Consider the following 15412-nt stretch of genomic DNA (forward strand, 5'->3'; position numbering starts at 1 on the left):
CCCTAGTCAGGAACAAAGACACAGGCTGAGGGCAGCAAACCTCGGTGCCAGCTTTTAGCTGCGCTTTACCATAAACTCCAAACTGCTGCACAGTCACACAACCAATTTCTGGGGCAAGCCAGCACTGGCCACGGTGCAGCAAGACCGTCCCCTGGGGTAGTAGCGCTGGTCCACACCATGTGGATCTCTAAAATGTGGAGTTTTGGAAACCAGCTGCACGCCTGAGATTAAACACAAGAGTACTGTGCCACTGAGCAGGACAGCTTGGATACAGGCAGGGTGAAGGTGAGGATCTGGCAAAAGCTGGGGACACAGATTGTTTGATTGTTTGCTCTTCTGTGAGGGCTTCCTGGAGAACAGTGGGCACAAGCTCCCCACTCCAGGGACAAGAGAGTGGGGAAACACTATTTCCTCCACCCCCATCAGCACTGACGAATCTCAGGGAGCAGAAGAATACCACTCAGTGGAGGCCAGAGCTGCTTACACTAAGCCTCGCAACCCTGGACCCTGCAGGTGCATCTCCATTAGGGCAAGTCCCCCTGAGAATCAGAGGGGCAGGCGTTCCCCAGGAAGACCAGAATAAAACCCCTCCACTCACCAAGCCTACTGACCATAGAGTGCTACAAAGCTTCAGCTCTAGGGGAAATAGGACATAGCTTCATTTTATTTTATTTTTTACTTTATCTTATTATTTATTTATTTATTTATTTATTTATTTATTTAGGGTCTAGCTTCTTCTATTTATTTATTTGTTAAGATTTTATTAATTTATTCAAGAGACACAGAGAGAGAGAGGCTGAGACACAGGCAGAGGGAGAAGTTGGCTCCAGGCAGGGAGCCCGATGCAGAACTTGATCCCAGGACCCCGGGGTCACGACCTGGGCTGAAGGCAGACGCTGAACTGCTGAGCCACCCAGGGATCCCATGATCTAACTTCTTTTATTTATTTATTTTTAAAGATTTTATTTATTTATTCATGAAAGATACAGAGACAGAGAGAGGCAGAGACACAGGCAGAGGGAGAAGCAGGCTCCATGCAGGGAGCCCCTCTAACTTCTTTTAAAAAGCAGACCAAAACATAACTAGGATCTATCTTCATTTCTTTCTTTTTTCTTTGTTTGGTAGGGGATCTCTTCTTAATGTAGCCAATACTCTCAGGCACAGAAATCAGTGACCCAGACATAATGACAAGACAAGAATTCACCCCAACAGAAAGAACAAGAGGAATTCACAGCCAGGGATTTAATATATACAGACACAAGTAAGATGTCTGAAACCAGAATTTAAAACAATAATCATAAGAATACTACCTGGGCTTGCAAAAAGCACTGAAGACAATAGAGAATCCCTTACTTAGAGATAAAAGAACTAGAAACTAGTCAGGCTGAAATAAAAAAAATGCTGTAACAAAGATGCAAAACCAAATGGATACAATGACAAGGAGGACAGACGAATCAGAGGAACAAATCAGTGATACAAGAGATAAAACTATGGAAAATAACAAAGCTGAAAAGAGGGGATCCCTGGGTGGCTCAGCAGTTTAAGCCCAGGACGTGATCCTGGAGTCCTGGGATCGAGTCCTGCGTTGGGCTCCCTGCATGGAGCCTGCTTCTCTCTCTGCCTGTGTCTCTGCCTCTCTCTCTGTGTCTCTCATGAATAAATAAATAAAAATATATTTTTTAAAAAAGCTGAAAGAAAGAAAGAAAGAAAGAAAGAAAGAAAGAAAGAAAGAAAGAAAGAAAGAAAGGTATCAGATCATGAATGTAGACTTAGGGACTCAGCGACTCCTTAAAGTGTAATAACATTTGTATCATAGGAGTCTCAGAAAAAAAGAGAAAGAAAAAGGAGAAGGTTTATTTGAGCAAATTATAACTGAAAAATTCCCTAATCTGGGGGTGGAAACAGACATTGAAATCCAAGAAGCACAGAGAACTCCTATTAAATTCAACCAAAGTTGCGATCACCAAGACATATTCACAAAATACAAAGACAAGGAAAGAATCCTGAAAATAGTAAGGGAAAAAAGTTCTTAATCTACGAGGAAAGACAGATGATGTCTGCAGCAGATCTGTCTACAGAAACTTGACATGCCAGAAGACAGTGGCATATGTTCAATGTGCTGAATGGGAAAAATATGCAGCCAAGAACACTTTATCCAGCAAGACTCTCGTTCAGAATAGGAGAGATAAAGTGCTCCCAGACAAAAACTAAAGGAATTCATGACCACTAAACCAGCCCTCCAAGAAATGCTAAAAGAGACTCTTTGAGTGGGAGAGAAAGACCAAAAGCGATAAAGACTAGAAAGGAATGGAGAACATCACCAGAAACACCAAGTTTACAGGGAACACAATGGCACTAAATTCATCTTTCAATAATCACTCTGAATGTAAATGGACTAATGCTCCAATGAAAAGACACAGGTTATCAGAATGGATTAAAAAACAACAACAACAAAGAACAAGACCCATCTATATACTGTATATAAGAGACTCATTTTTTACCTAAAGACATCTGCAGATTGAAAGTGAGGACGGAGGAACACCTGGGTGGCTCAGCAATTGAGCGTCTGCTTCAGCTCAGGGCGTGATCCTGGAGTCCCAGGATGGAGTCCCACATTGGGGTCCCCACAGGGAGCCTGCTTCTCCCTCGGCCTGTGTCTCTGCCTCTCTCTCTCTGTGTCTCTCATGAATAAATAAATAAATAAATAAATAAATAAATAAATAAATAAATAAATAATTTTTCAAAGATTTTATTTATTTATTCATAGAGACACACCCACATACAGAGAGGCAGAGACACAGGCCGAGGGAGAAGCAGGCCCCATTGCAGGGAGCCTGACATGGGACCCGATTCCGGGTCTCCAGGATCACACTCCAGGCTGCAGGCGGCGCTAAACCACTGCGCCATGGGGACTGCCCAATAAATAAAATCTTAAAAAAAAAAAGAAAGAAAGAAAGTGAGGATGGAAAGCCATCTATCATACTAATGGATAGCAAAAGAGAGCTGGATTAGCTATACTTATATTAGACAAACTAGATTTTAAAACAAAGACTGTAACAAGAGATGATGAAGGGCATCATACCATAATTTAAGAGGTCTATCTATCAAGAAGATCTAATAATTGTAAATGTTTATGCCCCCAATGTGGGAGCACCTAAGTATATAAGTCAATTAATAATAAACATAAAGAAATCCACTGATAATACAGTTGTAGTAGAGCAATAGACACTCCACTTACAGCAACGGACAAATCATCCAAGTAGAAAATCAACAAGAAAACAATGGCTTTGAATGACACACTGGACCAGATGGACTTCACAGATATATTCAGACCATTTCATCTTAACTTACCAAAAACGAAAGGCGAAGGACCCAAATAAATAAAATGAATGAGGGATGGCGCAGTGGTTTAGCGCCTGCCTTTGGCCCAGGGCGTGATCCTGGAGACCCGGGATCGAATCCCACGTCGGGCTCCCGGTGCATGGAGCCTGCTTCTCCTTCTGCCTGTGTCTCTGCCTCTCTCTCTCTCTTTGTGTGACTATCATAAATTAAAAAAAAAAAATGAATGAAATAGGGGAGATCACAAACAACCCCAAAGAAATACAATTATAAGAGACTATTATGAAAAATTATATGCCAACAAACTGGGCAATCTGGAAGAAATGGACAAATTCATAGAAACATACAAACTACCAAAACTGAAACAGGAAAAATAGGAAATTTGAACAAACAACCAGCAAAGAAATTGAATCAGCAATCAAATATTTCCCGACAAACAGAAGTCCAGGGCCAGATGGCTTCCCAGAGGTATTCTACTAGACTTTTTTAAAAAAAGCTTTTATTTATTTATTCACAAGAGACGGAGAGAAGAGAGCGGCAGAGACACAGGCAGAGGGAGAAGTAGGCTCCACGCAAGGAGCCCAACGCGGGACTCGATCCCAGGTCTCCAGGATCATACCCTGGGCCGAAGGCAGCACCAAACCGCTGAGCCACCGGGGCTGCCCTCTACTAGACATTTATTTATTTTATTTATTTATTTTTAAATATATTTTAAAAAGATTTTATTTATTTATTCATGAGAGATACAGAGAGAGAGAGAGGCAGAGACACAGGCAGAGGGAGAAGCAGGCTCCATGCAGGGAGCCTGACGTGGGACCCGCGGGATCCCAGGTCTCCAGGATCACACCCCAGGCTGCAGGCAGCACTAAACCGCTGCACCACCAGGGCTGCCCTCTACTAGACATTTAAAGAAGAATTAATACCTATTCTTCTCAAACTGTTCCAAAAAAACAGAAATAGAAGAAAAACTTCCAAACTCATTCTATGCGGCGTTACCTTGATTCCAAAACCAAAGACTCCATTAAAAAGGAGAATTACAGGTCAACATCCCTGATAAACATGGATGCAAAAAGTTCTGAATGAAATACTAGCAAAACGAATCCAACTGTACACTAAAAGAATTATTTACCACAAATTACTCAAGTGGGATTTACTACTGGGCTGCAGAGGTGGTATCCATCAACATGATACATCACATTCATTAAAGGAATATAACAGTCATATGATCATCTCAATAGATATTTAAAAAGCATTTGACAAAATACAGCATCCTTTCTTGATAAAAACCATCCTCAAAGTAGGCATAGAAGGGAACACACCTCAACATCATGAAGGCCATATATGAAAGACCCACAGCTAATATCATCCTCAATGGGGAAGAAATGAGAGCTTTTCCTTTATGGTCAGGAATAAGATAAGGATGTCGACTCTTACCGTTACTATTTAACATAGTACTGGAAGTCTTAGCCTCAGTAATCAAACAGCAAAAAAAAAAAAAAAAAAAAAAAGGCATCCAGATCAGCAAGGAAGAAGTCAAACTTTCACTATTTCCAGACAGCATAGTACTCTATGTAAAAAACCCAAAAGGCTCCACCAAAAAATTGCAGAACTACTATATCAATTCAGCAAAGTCACAGGATATAAAATCAATGTACAGCTATCTGTTGCATTTCTTTACCAATAATGAAGCAGTAGAAAAAGAAATCAAGGAATTAATCCCATTACAATTGCACCAAAACAATATGATATTCAGGAATAAACCTAACTAAAGAACTAAAAGATCCAAAAAAAAAAAAAAAAGAACTAAAAGATCCATACTTTAAAAATAATAATAATAAAATAAATAAAAGATCCATACTCTGAAAACAACAGAAAACTTACAAAAGAACCGAACTAAAGAACTAAAAGATCTGTACTCTGAAAAGTACAGAACACTGACAAAAGAAAGTGAAGAGGACACAAAGAAATGTGAAAAAAATTCCATGCTCATGAACTGGAAGAACACTGTTAAAATATCTATACTAACTAAAGCAACCTACACATTTAATGCAATCCCTATCAAAATACCACCAGTATTTTTTTTCTTTTTAAAGATTTTATTTATTCATGAGAGACACAGAGAGAGAGAGGCAGAGACACAGGCAGAGGGAGAAGCAGGCTCCATGCAGGGAGCCTGATGTGGGACTCGATCCCTGGACCCCAGAACCACGCCCTGGGCTGAAGGCGGCGCTAAACCACTGAGCCACTCAGGCATCCTGTCCACCAGTATTTTTCACAGAGCTAGAATAAACAATCCTAAAATCCGTATAGAACCACAAAAGACCCCAAATAGCTAAAGCAATCCTGAGAAAGAAATGCAAAGCAGGAGGCATCATAATTCCAGACTTTTAGCTCTAGTGTTCAAGATAGTGTGGTACTCACACAAAAACAGACACACAGATCAATGGAATAGAATAGGGAACCCCGAAACATACCCACAACAATATGGTCATCTCATCTTTGACAAAGCAGGAAATAATATCCAATGGAAAAAAGACAGTGTCTTCTACCAATGATGTTGCAAAAACTGGACAGCAACATACAGAAGAATGAAACTGGACTGCTTTCTTACACCACACACAAAAATAAATTAAAAATAAACGAAAGAACTAAATATGAGATAGGAGAGCACCTGGGTGGCTCAGTGGGTTAAGTGTCTGCCTTTGGCTCAGGTCATGATCTCAGGGTTCTGGGATCAAGTCCCACATTGGGCTCCCTGTTCAGCAGGGAGTCTGCTTCTGTTTCTCCCTCTATCCTTCCCTCCTGTGTTCTCTTTGTCTCACACGCATGTTCATGCTCCCTCTCACATGCATGCTCTCTTTCTTGAATAAATAAAATCTTAAAAAGCAAAAAAATAAAAAAAATAATAAAAAAATTAAAAAAGCAAAAAAATAAATAAGTGTGAGACAGTAAACCATCAAAATCCTAGAGGAGAACACAGGTGACAACCTCTTTGACCTCAACTGTAGAAACGTCTTACTAGACATTGCTGCAGGCAAGGGAAACAAAAGCAAAAATGAACCATTGGGACTTCATCAAGATAAGAAGCTTCTGCACAGTGAAGAAAACAATCAGTAAAACTAAAAGGCAGCCTATGGAATGGGAAAAGATATTTGCAAATGACATATCTGATAAAGAGTTAGTATCCAAAATCTATAAAGAACTTATCAACTCGGGGGATCCCTGGGTTGCTTAGCGGTTTAGCACCTGCCTTCAGCCCATGGCATGAGTCCCGGGATCAAGTCCCACGTCAGGCTCCCTTCATGGAGCCTGCTTCTCCCTCTGCCTGTGTCTCTGCCTCTCTCTCTCTCTCTCCCATGAATAAATAAATAAAATCTTTAAAAAAAGGAACTTATCAACTCAACACCAAAAAATAAATAATCCAATTAAGAAATAGATAGAAGACATAAATAGACGTTTTTGCAAAGATGACATCCAGATGGCTAACAGACGCATCACCAGTCATCATGGAAATTTAAATCAAAACTATGATAAGATACCATCTCATACCTGTCAGAATGGATAAAATTAACAACACAAGAAAAAAATAGATGTTGGTGAGAATGCAGAGAACCCTCTTACACAGTTGGTGACAATGCAAACCAATGCAGCCTGGAGAACAGTATGGAGGTTCCTCAAAAAGATAAAAATAGAACTATCTTATGATCCAGCAATTGCACTACTAGATATTTACCCAGAGGATATAAAAATACAGATTCAAGGGGGTACATGCATCCCAATGTTTATAGCAGCATTATCAACAATAGCCAAACTGTGGAAAGAACCCAAGTGTCCATCAACTGATGAATGGATAAGGAAGATGTGGTGTATATATACAATGGAGTACTACCCAGCCATAAAAAAGAATGAATGGACCTACAGAGTATATTGCTAAGCAAAATAAGTCAGTCAGAGAAAGACAAATACCATATAATTTAACTCATATGTGAAATTCAGGAAACAAAACAAATGAACATGTGGAAAGGGGGAAAAAAAGACAGAGGACAGAGGGGGAGGCAAACCATAAGAAACTCTTCTTTCTTTATTTCTTTTTTAACCGTAAGAGATTCTTAACAATAAAAAAATAAACTGAGGGTTGATGGAAGGAGGTAGGTAGGGGGTGGGGTAAAAGAGTGAACTGGATGTTATATGTAAGTGATGAATCACTAAATTCTATACCTGAAATCAATATTACACTATGTATTAACAACAAAAAGCCCTCAATAATTTTTTAACAAAGAATATATATAAAGCTTATGGAAGCACAGAAAAGAGATACCTAATCCAGTTTAGCTAGGAGTGGCTAATAAAGTCAAATGTAGAAGGAGCTAGACGTATAATTAGGACATATCTACTGGATTTTGCAATATAAAGGTCATTTTTAATTATATCTGAAGAGTGCTATGGAAACAGATGGATGGTTCTTTTTACTAAAAAAGTGAAGACAATGCATGAAGACATCTTACTTATAACATGAATTTGAAATGAAAGATAGAGATCATATAGTGTGAGATTAATATCTGGAACCATATCATTTGCATTTGGAAGTTGGCTCTAATGTTTCTAATGTGATTTAGTCAAGTTACTTAACCTGTCTGTGCCTTGGTTTTTCTTCTCTGTACACTGGGGGTGAAACTAGTAGTACTGACCTCGTAGTGTTGTTACTGGAATTAAACTAGTAAATACGTGGGGATCCCTGGGTAAATACATGTAAATAGAAGTGTGATACATAGAAAGGACTATATAATTGTAGCTATTCCTTTTATTATTAGGTAGGAGAGTTGGAAGTTGAGCAAGAATATACTTGTTGACCTAGTTTTTTTAGTGATCTCAGCAGTCATTTACTGAGAGTACCTATTGTGGGTTTAATTAAGACTAGGAATACCAATTAAAAGCCAAAGTTTGTGAGACCAGATTTAAACAAAACAAAACAAAAACGATATTCAACTATATACTGTTTATAAGGAATCCATACACATAGATTAAAAGTAGAAAGATAGAAAAAGATATACCATGCAAACAATAATAAAAAATATTTTAAAAGAAGGCAGCCCGGGTGGCTCAGCAGTTTAGCACTGCCTTCAGCCCAGGGCGTGGTCCTGGAGAACTGGGATCGAGCCCCATGTCCAGCCCCCTGGATGGAGCCTGCTTCTCCCTCTGCCTGTGTCTCTGCCTCTCTCTCTGTGTCTCTCATGAATAAATAAATAAAATCTTAAAAAAAAAAGTATTTTAAAAGAGGGTTACAACAGCTATATACATATACATACATATATATTTTAAAGATTTTTATTTTTAATTATTCTCTACACCCAACCTGGGGCTCAAACTCAAAATCCCAGATCAAGAGTCGCCTGCTCCACCAACTGAGCCAGCCAGGTGCTCCTACAATAGCTATATTAATATCAGACACAGTAGACTTCAAAACAAAGAATATTAGGAATAGTGAGGGGTATTATATAATCATAAAAGGATTAATTCTCCAAGAAGACTTAACAGTAGTAAATGTATATGCACCTAACAACAGAGATTCAAAATAGATAAAACAAAAACCGATAGAGCTGAACAGAGAAGTTAGACTAATCCACAACTGGAATTAGAGACTTCATCACAGAAGTATTAGATAGAAAATCAATGTAGAGAAGATCTGAATAATTCAATTCACTTGCCCTAATTGACATTTATTAAAAAAACAAACTTGTCCCAATAACAAAAGAATGTATATTCCTTTCAACATGCATAGAATGTTCACTAAGACCAGATTCTTGACCACGAGGTAATTTTTTTTTAAAGATTTATTTATTTATGATAGACATAGAGAGAGAGAGAGGCAGAGACACAGGCAGAGGGAGAAGCAGGCTCCATGCCGGGAGCCCGACGTGGGACCCGCGGGATCCCAGGTCTCCAGGATCACACCCTGGGCCAAAGGCAGGCGCCAAACCGCTGAGCCACCTGGGGATCCCCGACCACGAGATAATTTAAAACAAATTTAAATAAAGATCATACCGTAGATGTTCTCAAACCATAACAATTAAATTATAAATCCAAAGCAGAAAGACATATGGCAAATCCTCAAATATTTGGACATTAAATGGCATTTATAAGTAACTATGAGTTTGATATTGCTGCTGTAACAAGTTGCCACAATCTTCATGGTTTAAAACCAAATAAATTTATTATCTTACATTTCTATAGGTAAGACATATAACATGGGGCCCCATTTGCCTTTTCCAGCTTCCAGGGGCCACCTGCCTACCTTAATTCCCTTCCTATATCTTTTGAGCTGGCAATCCTGGAGCACATCACTCTCCCCTTGTTTTTGTTATCACATCTCCTTTTCTGATTCTGGCTCCCACTCTTAAGGATCATTGTAATTATAGTGGGCCCACCTGGATAATCCAGCATAACCTCACTATTTTAAGGTCAGATGATTAGCAACTTTAATGCTATCTTCAACTTTAATTCCCATTTTTGGTGCAATATAACATATTCATAGATTCCAGTAATTAGGGGCCAGAAGCGGAGGGAGAAGAGGAACATTATTCTGCCTTCCACAATAACTGTTGGGTTAAAAAAGAGGAAGTCTCAAGGGAAATTTATTTATTTTTATTATTATTATTTTTAAAGATTTTATTTATTTATTCAAGAGAAACACACAGAGAGAGGCAGAGACACAAGCAGAGAGAGAAGCAGACTCCATGCAGAGAGCCCGATGCAGGACTTGATCCTGGGTCTCCAGGATCATGCCCTGGGCTCAAGGTGGCACTAAACCACTGAGCCACTCAGCTGCCCCTCAAGGGAAATTTAAAAACAATATATATATATTGAAGAAAAAAATATATTTATATAATTAAAAATTATATATATAATGAAAATACATGTGTTAAAATTAATGGATGCAGCTATTATAAACACTTATAAAAGAATAAAGACCTCAAATCAGTAATCCAAGCTTCCACATTAAGAAACTTAAGAACAAATTAAAATCACACAAGCAAAAAAAATAAAAAAATAAAATCACACAAGCAGAAGGCAGGAAATAACAGAGTAAAAATCAATGAAATTGAGAACTGGAAAATCATTTTTTTTTTTTTTTTTTTTTTTTTTTTTTTTTTTTTTAAAGATTTTATTTATTTATTCATGATAGTCACAGAGAGAGAGAGAGGCAGAGAGACACAGGCAGAGGGAGAAGCAGGCTCCATGCACCGGGAGCCCGACGTGGGATTCGATCCCGGGTCTCCAGGATCGCGCCCTGGGCCAAAGGCAGGCGCTAAACCGCTGCGCCACCCAGGGATCCCAAGAACTGGAAAATCATTGAGAAAAATTAACCAAGTGTGATTCTTAGAAAAAAAATATAAATAAAATTGACAAATCTCTAGAGAGACTGACCAAGAGAAAAAGAGAATACGTAATAACCAATATCAAGAATAAGAGGATGATCAGTACAGACGCACACACACAAAGGCTCATAAGGAAATACTATGAACAACACAAAGTAGGACCAGAAGTAGACTGCGGGAAGTTTGTTAATAGTGATCAAAAGGTAGGGAAGGAAGCTGAAGCCAGCAAAGAAAAGGAACTCACAGGTTGTCCTGAGAATGAATCTGATGACTCTGAATCTACAAAAATTCAGAGAACTTTTTCAGAAGTTTACTTGAAGGTTGGTGTTCTGTGATGATGCTGTGGAAATAGAAAGATATAAGACAATAACGGATGCTGGTAAAAGAAGAGTGTTGTAAATGCTCAATATGGAGTCCAAACCTGGTGGTGATGGAGGGTAGGGGTGAGGGAGCTAGAAGTAGGGGGGATAGATAGAGAGACCAAGAGAAGGCTGAGAGATGGACTCAGGATGGGGGTGAATTGCCCCCATTACAGCTCCCTTGTAAATGTTCTTTATTCAGCATCTGTTCTTTGTCCACCCTCATGGAGTTAGTTTCACCTTTCACACTCAAGATTGGAATTTAGTCTAAATGATTCAAGGGAGGGACATTTATGCAAATAGGGTTGGGGGGTTGACAGCAGATGGAGGCTCAAAGAATAGAGGTTTGTACAAAAGAAAAAAAGATTTATTGGAAATGAAGGCATAAGAGAGCTGGTATTTGGAGGGGTGGTCATTTATTTTACATCTACCATGTTCTAGGCGTTATTCTGGACACAGGATATAATGAATGGTGAGCAAGGCAGACAGATCTTTACTACTGCAGGGCTTCCAGCTTTAATACTGAGAAACAAATATGTAATTGTAATACTTGATGATACATGTAGGAAGTACTTAGAGGGACACCTGGGTAGCTTAGCGGTTGCGCATCTCAGGGCGTGATCCCAGGATCCGGGATGGAGTCCCACATCGGGCTCCTTGCATGGAGTCTGCTTCTCCCTCTGCCTGTGTCTCTGTCTCTCTCTCATTGTCTCTCATGAAGAAATAAATAAAATCTTTAAAAAAAAAAAAAGGAAGAACTTAGAAAGTGCTATAGAGGAATGGTAAGATTTTAAATGACACCTTACCAAGTAGGAGTGTGGCCAATAGGAGAAAACACTCAAGCAAGTGGTACTGAATGCCATAATCCTCAGTATATATGTACTCAGAAACTTCCCATTGGAGCATCCACAGTTACTGAAAAACTCTCCAAAATTGCAAATCTCCCATCTTAAGAGTTCTCAAATTATTTCACCAGGGCAAAACAATTTCTCTCCTAAGAGGCTTTTTCATCACTATACTGGCTTATTTCTCAAGAAACTGGAAAAGTATTAATCAGGCCTAGTTTAAGTGGACAAATCTCTTTGGAATTTCCATCTCCGTATAACTACTGACGTCTAGTTTTAAGAAGTAAGCATGGGGGCCTCACTCAATGAGACTGCTAACATTCTGACCTGAACCTGTTCCGTCATTTAGAAATTGCTGGTATACAGTTCTATTGCCAATCATGTCAAACACACATTTCCATCTGATACAAATTCACACTCTGGTTATTGCAAAAAACAATTTATAAATGTAAATATAAAATCCACAAGTAAACAAAGTGGCTTCATGTCCTCAATTTTTAACTATTAAGATTGTGTATTTTTAGTAGAAACTGGTAAGTTCTGGGCAGCCCGGGGGGGGGGGGTGGGGGTGGGGGGGGGTGGGGGTGGGGGGGCTCAGCAGTTTAGTGTGGCCTTCAGCCCAGGGCGGGGTCCTGGGGAGCCTGCCTCTCTCTCTGCCTGTGACTCTGCCTCTCTCTTTCTCTGTGTCTCTCACGAATAAATAAATAAAATGTTAAAAAAAAAAAAAAAGAAAGAAACTGGTAAGTTCTGAGAGTCTGAAAGTTTGGCTTAAATTCCTTCTTTGACAAAAATATGTAAAGTTTCTAGAGACTTTTTTTTTTTTTTTTGAGACACCTTTAATTAATCTTGTCATCTTAGGGATAAATAACTTTAGAAACTATCCCTTCTTCCCTTCCCCTGGACCATACATCTCTTGGAATATTCTTGTTTTCTGTAACTCAGAAGAAAACCTCCCAGTGGTTTCTTTCTTTTTCACGTGGAGGCACTTGTGAGTTAGTGTTGAGCATGCTCTGGACACCCTGGTGAATGTTCACTGAGCTGCTTGTGCCCCTTTGTGGCCAGCGCTTACAATGACAGCTCAGGACTGCTGGCTGGCCAGAAGCCTCTGACCTGTTCAGATTACATGGTCTCTTCTAATCGCTGGAAAAGAACCTCAGAGAAATGGGAAGAGAGCCAAGTTGAAGCTAGGGGCACACGGGCTGCACAAGAGTAATGGACACTTGAGCAACCACCCGATTCTGATTGAAAGCGGAAGGGGGTGTGGACACCGGGTTGGCATCACTCGTGGCCACTACACATTATTGTAATTGTTTCCGTGTTGCTTCCCACACTAAAATACAAGCCCACGAAGGCAGAGGCCTCTTGCCCGGCACTCCACCAAGGATGCTCAATGACTGAGCAAATAAGGGAACAAATAGGTTTAGCATTTTGGTTTTTTAAAAGATTTATTTATTTATTTAAGCGGGGGGGGGGAGGGGGTAGAGCAGATTTCCTGCTGAGTACGGAGCCCACAGGGGGCTCAATCTTATGAGCCTAGGAGATGAGCTGAACCGAAATCAAGGGTTACTGGCTTAACTGATTGAGTCACCCAGGTGCCCACAAATGGGTTTAATTTGTAGCAAGTTCACAGATGATAACTCTTTTCTTTTTTATTGTTAATTACTCTTATTAGATGCTCAACACGGAAAATGCTTTGATAATTCTATTTAACAAAAACCCATATGTCCAAAAGCATTTCTCAAATCCCAGTATTTTTTTTTAAGATTTTATTCATTTATTCATGAGAGACACAGAGAGAGAGACAGAGACAGAGACACAGGCTGGGGGAGAAGCAGGCTCCATGCAGGGAGCCCTGGGCTGAAGGCCGGTACTAAACCACTGAGCACCCCGGGATCCCCTACTGCTCTCTCTACTTGCAAAGCTCCCCTCCCTTCCGGCTTAGGTTACTCCTAACCAAAGGCAACAATCTCTAGGACAGCTTCTCCAGCAGGCAAAAGCCAGTTGGGTCCTGATGCACCTCTGCAAGACACTCTCAACTGCTTTATCAACATGAAAGCATTCACTGTGCACTGGGGTGTTTCTGTGTTTCCCTGCTAAAATGTAAGATTTAGGGCAGCCCGGTGGCTCAGCGGTGGAGCGTCTGCCTTCCGCCCAGGGTGTGACCCCGGGGTCCTGGGATCCAATCCCCCCATCTGGCTCCCCGCATGGAGCCTGCTTCTCCTTCTGCCTGTGTCTCGGCCTCTCTGTGTGTCTCTCATGGATAAATAAAATCTGTAAAAATAAAATGTAAACTTTAAAAACTTTATTTTTAAGTAATATGTACACCCAACATGGGGCTGGAACCCACAATCCCCAGATCTAGATTTGCGTTTACCAACCCAGCCAGCCGGGTGTCCCTAAAATGTAAGCTCCCCGTAACAGAGACGTTGTATCTTGTTCAGCACAGCGCCTGGCACGTGATGGGCACCCTCTAGTACTTGAATGAATGAATGAATGAATGGACGGACTATGGCTTTGAAGCGGAAAAGTAGTCTGATGAAAACAAATAGGTCTGCTAGACCGGCCCCGGGTGTATCAGGGTGCAAGATTCCAGAAACGCCCCTGCGGTTGCTTGCACGAGTGCATTTCCTAGAAGGAGCGGAGGCGACCAGGCCGGGTTCCTCCAGGTGGAAGCACGGGGCGACTCGGGAGCCCACGCCCGGCCTTCAGGTCGTTCCTTCCTTCCAAGTATTTCTAGGAAGCCCTCTGATGAGCGCGGGACTTGGGGCTCAGACACTCAAAGGTGGGCGAGTGTCACACGGTCGTCGTCCTTACCGAACCGCAGCGAACCCAGGGCTGTGTGCGTGCGGGGTCTCCCCAGGTGCTGCTCAAGAAGGGGAGGCGACGACGTGTCTGGGAGTCTCAGAGGCCTGGAGGGGCAAGGGAGAGCAGGGGAGAGCGGGGGAGGGGCAGGGGAGGGGGAAAGGGGGAGGGTGGAGAGGAGCAGCGGAGGGGGAGAAGTAGGGGCGGGGGAGCAGTAGGGGAGGAGGGGAGGACCGGGGGAGGGGCAAGGGAGGGAGGGGAGGGGGGAGAAGCAGGGGAGGGCGAGGTAGGGGAGGGGTGGTGTAGGGGGGGAGGGGCAGGGGCGGGGGGAGCGGTAGGGGAGGGTGGGGAGGACCGGGGAGGGGCAGAGAGGGGAGGGCGGGGGAGGGGTAGGGCAGGGCAAGGGAAGGGAGAGGCAGGGGAGGGGCGAGGAGGAGGGAGGGGCAGGGCAGGGCGGGGCAAGGGAGGGGAGAGGCAGGGGAGGGGCGAGGAGGGGGCAGGGGAGGGGCAGGGGCGCGGGAGGGGGAGGGGCAGGGGCGGGGCGGGGGAGGGGGCAGGAGGCGGGGACGGAAGCCGCGGGGTGGTGGTCCTGCTGGTCGGGTTTAAGCGGAGACCTGAGAGATGCGGCGGAGCCCCGACTGCCCGGGGGCCCCTCGGGCGGTTCCACGGCCGTGACTTGGGCCTCCCAGAG

This window comes from Canis lupus, chromosome 10 (genome assembly GCF_003254725.2).
Source record: "Canis lupus dingo isolate Sandy chromosome 10, ASM325472v2, whole genome shotgun sequence".
Lineage (NCBI taxonomy): Eukaryota > Metazoa > Chordata > Mammalia > Carnivora > Canidae > Canis > Canis lupus.